We start from the raw sequence: 9,481 nt of genomic DNA, 5'->3' as shown, positions 1-9,481 counted from the left end.
GGGAACTGATGCTACAATTCACACAAGTACATGTACAATTTCACAACATGAAAGCTGAAGCATGAAAGCACGATTCAGGCTGTGACCATCCTTAGTACCAATTGAGTATTGTTTAAACGTCACAGCCTACCTGTGTATTGTTGCTGACCATGCCCATCCCTTTGTGACCACAATGTACCCATCTTCTGATGGCTACTTCCAGCAGGATAACATGCCATGTCACAAAGCCCAAATAATCTCAAACTACTTCTTGAACATGACAATGAGTTCACTATACTCAAATGGGGTCTTTAACCACCGGATCTCAATCCAATAGAGCACCTTTGGGATGTGGTGGAACTGGAGATTCGCATCATGGATGTGTAGCCGACAAATCTGCAGCAACTGCATGGTGCTATCATGTTAGTAGGAACTACTAAAATCTCTGAGGAATGTTTCCAGCATCTTGTTGAATCCATGACAAGAAGAAAAATGGCAAAAGGGGGTCCAAAGCGGTACTAGCAAGGTGTACTATAATGTGGCCAGTGAGTGTGTGCACTATACAGTAGGTTATATAAATATGTTCATATGATATTTATAGTATGGTATTTATTTAAATCTCTTAAAATTGCACTGACATAAATCTGTAAAATATCTTGTAGAGTGGGTCACTGTGGACAGACAGACAATGAGAGCTGGAGTGATTTAAGTCTGTAGCTTGTAAGTAGGGTAGCACTCAGCCATAAATGTTGTTATCTGGTCAGAGGGAACATCCCAGTTTAATCAGCTTCAAATGTGGATTTTGTAAGCTTTTAAATCTCTGGAAAGCCTGATTAAATGTTATTTTGGAATGAAAAGATATGACATCATGTAAAACAAAAATACACACAGCAAATGTCTATTTTGATGTCTTATATAGACATCAATAGAAAGTCACTGCCGATTTATGCAGCTCCATGCTCAGACTTGATGTGGCACTTTGCAAGATGTTTTTGCACAGTATTTTTGACATAAATAAAAATATTAACAGATAAATAAAGATAAATAAATTGAGATATTATTAATAATTGAGATAAATAAAGTCACAATCGTTAGATATTAACTCGCAATTGCTAATTATAATGTCTGGATTGTGAGAAATAGATGCAAAATGGCAAGAAAAAAACCTAAAAAGTTGCAATTACCTCTTTTTATTTTTCTGTGGCAGACACATGCTTCCATAAAAAAAAAAAGATATATATATATATATATATAAACAAATATTATAGCGTATATAAGATTATTGGGAATGCTGATAGTATTATTGTTCCTGAAGAGTTTAAATGGAGAGTTGTTGAGCATTGAGAGCTAAGCACACTCAACCTGCCAAAAATAATTAAACCAGCCAAAATATGATTTCATCAAGAGCAAGTGCAAAAATGCCACTCATGGTGTTGAAGGTGAGCTACAAAAGGTACAGTCTACTCAATGGGCTCATTAACCCAGCTGCCCTCAAACAATAAAAGATCAGCAGTTGTGTTATTATACAGTGTGCTCCCCTGTTCTCTCTGCTCCACAGATATCAGTCTGTTTAAATGCCTACTTTCTCTTTTAACTCTGGGTTGTCCCCTGTGACACGTATGTATTCCCTCTGTAATTAACCCACTCTTACAGCCATTAGATTTCCCCTCTTTTGTTACTTTGGAGTCACTGATTACACGTTGGCAGGAATCCCAAAAGATCACCAGTGAAAGCATAGCGTTCAGGGAAGCTCGTTCATTGTAACGTGATGACAGGAGAGAGGGGACAGTTCTACACCCACACACTGTAGGTGGAGAGATTATGAAGATGAAAGAATGCCTTTCAGATGCCTCTGCAGGAGACCGCTTTGTATGGCCTTATCTGTCGGACGATTGATTTTTAATGCTTGTTTATGTCCAAATTTGGAATGTCAATCATCTGTCTAAAGTTGATCCTGCACATAAAGACACCTTCTGATTTTCATAACGAACAACATAATAGAGTTATAATTTTAATCTCAAAAGGTTATACTTTATTTCGATGGTCAACTTTTGACATTCTGTTAACTGTAAGTAACTTTGCAACTACATGTCAACTAACTCTCAGAATATTAGACTGTTAGGTGTTAGGGTTCGGGTTAGTAGAATAACATGTAGATGCAAAGTTACTTATAGTCAGTAGAATGTCTGTTGGAAGAGCATCACAATAAAGTGATAGCAGATATTAAGCAGACGATCTACTCTAGTGAGCGTTAGTTGACATGTAGTGGCAAAGTTACTTATAATTAGTAGAATGTCTAAAGTGGACCCTCAAAATTCCAAAAGTGTTGAACACAACAGCATGGGGAACAATGGAAACCCACTTTAATTAAATGACTTTTTACAAAACAATTATTGTAATTACAGTACAGGCACAACACCGATACTCTTTTGAAATTTTGACATACTGTGGTTTGTTAAATTTATATTAACTTGCTTTAATTACAAAAAAAGTCATATTCAGCTGTGTCTCACATGCACAACACTGTTACATTTTTCAATCATGTTACCAAAGTTATTGCAACAAAGAGATAAAATATTGCAATTTCAATTTCACGAATCACACTTTTTAACCTTCAACTTTGAATCATATAAAATGAAACAGGATATAATAATATTTAGTGTGACATCCTGAAGTGATATGTATACACATCTCCTCAGTGATCAAAATAATTTGATAAATGATTGTGATGATGAGTCTTAAATTGGATGTGGAAGTGTACCTACTAATGCAAATAGTTCTTACGTAATGGTTAATAAGCTCAATAGTTAGTGCAAACAGAATGACTATAACCGTTAAGGTATAAGTAAACAAGACATTAAACTGGATTATATGTACATGTAGATGACATAAGAGGAAGTCTATGTCACAGTGGAAACAGAGATGACAGCATGACGAAGCATAAAGTGAGGCAAGTGTGCAAACTCCCTTCCTATTAGACTCATCTGATAACAGTGTACCAACTATAGCTATTAAGCTTATGTCTGTGGCACTGTTTCTCAAACTTTACAAGCAAATTACATTTATCATTTTAACTTAAAACTTTAGGTATGTAATAATATGCCCATTTGTATTTAATTAAAAGATAGATAGATAGATAGATAGATAGATAGATAGATAGATAGATAGATAGATAGATAGATAGATAGATAGATAGATTTTTTTTGTCATTCTTACATCAGATCTAAGAGATGTAGATTTGCAGGGAGTGTGCTGAAGCTAATATGCAGAATGAGAGCGCCCAGGCGGTGAATGACGAACCAATGCTTTTCACCTGATCCAAATGTCTCTAAGGACCTTTTGCTGTAATGAACTGAGCTACTTGGACACTCACAGACAACTTAACTAGCATAGATGTTAATGGAGGATTATATGAAAGACATGACTCTTCATAAATCTCCCCCCACTTACCATTTCAAATTTACCATTCATTCATCTAGAGAGAATTTTCCATTGAATTAAATTGTGTCAATACTGTCTTGGTAACTACTAAGCTTTATTAAGAAACAGGATGACAACAACAGCATTAGTGTAATAATGAATTAGCATTATTTTCCAGCACAGAACTTCCATCTTCCAGTGTCATGGTTATACAAGTATAAGGAGTTCATCTCAGGCTTGAGTGTCACTTTTTTTGCCCCAAACAAAGTGAAAAATAACATTAGCAGTCTTGTGGAATAGCTGGAAGTAAATCATCACTCATAAGACTGGAAGCAATGGCTATTTTTGTAACACAAATGTGGCTTTGGATGCAGACATTTGAACTATTGTTAGCACCAGTTGCATGGCAAATGATTAATGGCTTGTTACATAAACAGTAGACAAAAGCTTTTTTATTTAGAGACTAAATCAATTTTAGATTTTGATTTGGGTTCTTTTTATAGATTTTGTGGCCTTTAACTTGTTGATAAATTATCGAAAATGTATCCAGAACAGCTTCTACGGTCGACTTTTTAGAATAGCATGTTTTGCATGGCAGAATCCACAGCACAAAATCAAGTTACAACTTTATTAGTGTAGTTGCTCTGCCCTCTTGTGGGCATAGAGGAACATTACTTCACCTCATCCCAGTGATGTCAAAAGCACCAGAAAAATAAAAGTCCATTTCATGTTTTATAGTCGTTTTTATAAATATATTTTAATAAATGACCACCAAAATAGAGAACGTCCATGTCCAGTGCCTTAAGAACAAGTGTGAAATATCCTTCTACAAAAGAGTGTATGTGTTTGTCCTTTCCATTTAATTGAAAATGAAACACCAAAAACAGAAGAATAGAAAGTTCCTTTCAGCCTTTTTATCAGGGTTTTAACCACCACAGTCAAAGTAGGAGGTGAAATCACAGCATTTATCATGAACAGTTATCATCTAAATTGTTAACATTACATGACACACATACACTAACACTGTTCTACACAGAAGATTAGCAGAAATGTTGGTCCTGCCTTTATATTTGCTTTTTATCTCCTCTGTTCTTCTATTGTTGTTTTTTAAGCAGATATCAAGGCTACAAGATACGCTTGAGCCTAATTTAGGACTGGCTATTTAAATCCCCATTGTCAGTTTGGGGGTCTTAAAGTCACCATGGAATTAAAATAGACAATTCTCTAAGGCTACCACGCCCTTATTTATAGACAATCTTATAGTTCATGTATTGTGTTTTTTTTTTTCTATTCATTTTTAATATCCTATTAAAAAACCTACTCATGGAGGTTTTTTAGTCTCCATGAATAGCTGTGCTTGTGATGCCTGCAGGAATTAATTTGTGCTGGTTATGCAACATTCAAATGATTATAGAAATCTCAAGTCGTAAAAATCGTAATCTTATTTTGTTTTTCATTTTAAAGTAGCCTACTATTTAAAACCTTTACACATCTGGAATTATTCTGAATTACACAACTAGAATGCATATTCTGACCGCTAGGGGTCTCTCTTGACAACTGTTTATCTTCAGTGATTGACCTAGGTCAACAGGTGATGTCTCGTTAATCACTAAAAGCACGATCATTTTTGTGTATTCGTCCAGTGTGCAATATCAGTCTGTGAACCAAGATCCTGGGAGTGAAAAATATTCCCATTTGCAAAGAAAGTCAAGGCATAGGCCTATAGTATTTCCTCCATCATGCTCTATGCGGCTAATGGAATATAGCCATCGGTCCAGAGCAAGCTTATCTTTCATTGTCTCATCCTACCCCACTGGATCAATACTAATTGCATGCGGTAAGTAGTACTGACCACACACTGTATGAGGTATGCGTTTAATCAACCCTTATGCCCTAGATGAAAATAATGAGCTATAATAGAGGTGAGCTCATATTCAGCACCAGAGGTGAAGTAGGAAGTAGGTCAGAGGGCTGAGTTGCTAATGATCTTTCAGTGGGTTTAATATCTTCATGAGAATATGATAATTAAATAAATGAGTCAGCACAGACATATTTGTGGGTGATTAATTATGACAAGCCTTGCGGGGTCTGGTAAAGGATTTATATGCTAATATAAATGACAAACAGAAACGCATAGTCAGCAACAAGGAAACTTTTCCAAATTAAATAGGTGGGTCAGTTTAATGCATTAAATTAGTAAAATTCATTATAAAGATAATCTTCTTTCTTAAACCCAATTAATCATACCCAAATATTTTCCTACTTTTTGAGCAATTTAAGTTTAAAACTACTACAAACTTCCCAGGAAAAACAAACACACACACACACACACACACACACACACGTGCACCTGAGACCCGCAGTGACAGCTGCTGTAAACTAGCTAAAATGGAGTGATGCAAGTAGCTTTGCAACAAAGCGGTCATTTTAAGTCGAGAACTTTTCTCCCCCACCTTCACCTGAAGTGGAGGGTGAATTGTCTGTGTGGACACCAGCTCAAACTGCGGTCTTAACTCCCGCATCGCGATCGGCATCCGATTATTCTTATATTAAGTCATTTTGAGGTAATTTTTTCCAGGATTATTATTATGTTACGTTCATTATATTTTGCTGCTATGTGAAAAAAATAATCGGCAAATCGCGCCGGCGCGTTTGTCGACACCAGAGGATTAACTTTAGCCTATAATAAGAAGGAACATAAATTGTGATTAAAAAAAATTTGCTCACTCACATCATGACGGCGCTGCGGTGGTGGAGTTCATGCAGGAAGAGAAGCGTTTGGCAGCGCGAGCTGTGTGGAGAAGCCCATTTCCACCGCCATTGCGTTGGAGAAGCAATCCCACGTAAAATGCAGGTTGCACACTTGAGCGATAGGCGAGATTAACTACCTAGGCTACACGAAATAATCTAAATAACTATATAAATGCTATGCTACTAGATGTTAATGTATATATATCCTGATCGTTTTAAATACTCGTAATTCCAATTCCTGACTCGCTACAGTAGTTTTGACTGCGTGGTGAGCTCGCACCAAGGGCGTGACAGAGTGACGTGAGAGAGTATTCTACGTCAGAGAGTACCCCTACTGCAGGAGCTTTCCGTTTAACCTGAAGACGGCAGCACTCAGACGTTTTTACAGCATATATTTGAAAATTAAAACACTTTATACCCAAATGTCAAAAAATGTACTCGAATCAATGAACAGCATTTATGAAGCTCCATTCTTACAGATAATTAACTAAAAAACGTTGTTTTAGTGTTTAGTTACTCTTTAATCACCCTGATGCCTGTGGAACAAAAAAAATTAAAAATTAAAAAAAAAAAAATATATATATATACAGGTCCTTCTCAAAAAATTAGCATATTGTGATAAAGTTCATTATTTTCCATAATGTAATGATAAAAATTAAACCTTCATATATTTTAGATTCATTGCACACCAACTGAAATATTTCAGGTCTTTTATTGTTTTAATACTGATGATTTTGGCATACAGCTCATGAAAACCCAAAATTCCTATCTCAAAAAATTAGCATATCATGAAAAAGTTCTCTAAACGAGCTATTAACCTATATATAACCTATTAAATGCTTGAGAACCACTCATTTTGTTTGATTTGCTTGTCAGTAGGAAATAATGGGATCACTGAATCATGAAGCTTGACTGTCTCTGTTGTAGAAATTTTAATAGTCATTGATCTCAAACAGGTATCATAAGAGAAAGAACCCGTGGCATCAAAAGAAAGCGAACCCGTGGCAGCCAACATATCTCTGGTAAGAGACGTCTAAAATATTTTCTTTTGGGGAAAAGTATTTTGTTTCGGGTATGAAATGTGAGTGAACCATATTGGCTGAGGGCTGTTTCTGTGGTACGTAATCTGAGATTAAGTGAGATCTATATATAGATCAAGAGGTTTCAAACAGATACGAGAGAAAATTATCTGAGATTAATTGAGATCTGTAACAGATCAAGAGATTTCAAACAGATAGGTAACCTGAAAATTAGTTGTTCCACGACGGAGCAAATTGTTTTTAGGTACTGAGGCTAATTAGGGGGAACCAGAACAGTTTTTGGTAAACCTTAATTAGGAGGGCACTAATAGTGCAACCCGACCGATTTGGGTTAAAAGGAAAAATCGGGTCTGTTGGGGACGCCTAACAGATCAGGAAAACACGCGTTGAAGAGAAATCCACAGAGAACAGAGAAGCAGCCAATATGGGGAAGTCTCAAGGTAAGCATGCAAATTTGATACACCGGTTTTTCTATCAAATGAGAAAATTATGGGGGGAAATTTATGTTTTAGATATTGAAAAAACTGAGAAAATACCATGATTCCCCCAGGGAGGGAACACTGAGCACAACTAGACTGAAAGTAGTGCGAGAATCAGTTGAACAGGGCAGTGAGAAACAAAAAAGGTTGTTATGGCTGTGTTCAACATGTGTAAGCAGTGTGGACAAACAATGGATTGTTGTCTTAAAGGGGCAGATAAAAAAGAACTGTCGAGAGAAATAGGGTTTTACTTCTTCATCCAGTAAATGGATGCATGACATTAGATGTCTAGAGAACTTAAATTTATATGATACGGATTGAAGTTGCAAGCAGCAATAAGGCTGTCTGTGTGAAATAGGGGATTGTGCAAACAATCATGTACTGGGTAGGATACAGAAGGAACTGGCATGTAGGGAAAAGAAAGGAGAGGATACAGAAGGAACTGGCATGTAGGGAAAGACTGAGAAGAAATATAGTAGAAAATGATATGTGATGAAAATAAAATGTCTGACAGAATTTATGGAAGTCAAATTAACTGTTTAAATGGTATGAAAAATGAGTTTCAGAATAAAAATAAGGCATTGAGTATGATTAACGGGGACTAATGTGATATAAAGATAAGGAATGCTTCATTAAGCAAAATGGGGAAAATTCTATATTTTAATGGTAAAATAATGATTGAAATTAGGTTTAGTTTTAGTTTGATAACCATTGTGTTTTGAACCTAGGGTCCAGCTATGCTGGGGGTACAGCAACAGGGTTTGATTATTCAGCCCGGTTCCCGGATGTTAGATATGTACTTGTTCTGTAATTAGGGTTGTTGATGATAATACCAAATTAGTAAAATTGACCAAATTGACCAAAAATTCTGGAAATCAATAATGTATAATGTTGGATATTTGTTGATATTAAGTAATTGAAGCAAAAGATATTGTCTGTTTTATAAATGAAATTATGGGTCGGGGATAATTTCCCTGGACAAGTATGACTAAAGTTAAACGAAAACTTTGTGAAAACAACTTAGAATATTTTGAGCATTTCGATGCAGCTTATTAAAATTAATGTGCGGCCAATGATAATGATGAAGATTATGATTTGGCTATTGTGATTAAATCCGCCACTGGTGGACTGTAAAAGAATACAGAGAACTGCTTAATCAGTGGCTCTGTTTACATTCCTGAATGGGACACACACTGCTTCAAGGGTGTGCAGTAAGTTGGAGCCGTTTGCAAGCTCACAGTGATCAAACTATAGTCAAGGACAGGTGTCTGATGCTGTAGTTGAGGCTGACACATGAACCCACTAGATGACAGAGAGTGTTTTAATTGTGGTCAGCAGGACCATCTAACATGTAACTGTAAATGCCCACCGAGAAGGTGTAAAAAACAAAGTGTAATTAAGTGATATAAATTTCTGGTGTTAATGTGGGCTTGAAAGTAGATCAGTGTTTAATATGATGATATTAACATTTTCGTCTGAGAAAGAACTAGAGATAAAAACAAGGTCAAGAGATTGAAGTCTTAAAGTGAATCCTTTTAAAGAAAAGATCTATAATAGTAATTTTTAAAAGTGAATTGATGAATACAGGTTGATGTAAAATTAATGACTCCAACAAATGTGAGTTGCAAAATATATCAAAGTAACTAACAGGATGATTGTGTTGTAATTAAACATTTAAAAAAAGATTTTAGAGTATATAGAGAGACTAATCTCACAGATGATTTACAATAACTGCAAAAGTATCACAAGCAGAGAGTGCTTGCCTCGTCAAAAAGTAAACCCTAATTGGAGATTGATAAACTCCAAGAGAAA

The 9,481-nt window shown here is 35.7% G+C and overlaps 1 long non-coding RNA gene across 2 annotated transcripts in view; it reads left to right on the top strand.

The window, feature by feature from the left end:
• The first annotated feature begins 4,983 nt into the window (after positions 1–4,983).
• The window catches only part of LOC143706534 (uncharacterized), a 124,618-nt gene continuing 120,120 nt past the window's right edge, over positions 4,984–9,481 (top strand). For both annotated transcript variants that reach the window (XR_013192989.1, XR_013192988.1), the window contains exon 1: positions 4,984–5,236. This is a non-coding gene — a long non-coding RNA (uncharacterized LOC143706534). The remainder of the gene's footprint in view (positions 5,237–9,481) is intronic.

This window comes from Siphateles boraxobius, unplaced genomic scaffold, assembly GCF_051911475.1.
Source record: "Siphateles boraxobius isolate OS27281-9 unplaced genomic scaffold, OSU_SipBor_1 41, whole genome shotgun sequence".
Taxonomy (NCBI): domain Eukaryota; kingdom Metazoa; phylum Chordata; class Actinopteri; order Cypriniformes; family Leuciscidae; genus Siphateles; species Siphateles boraxobius.
The sequence above is the reverse complement of the archived record's forward strand: the minus strand, read 5'-3'. Positions and strand labels throughout refer to the sequence as shown.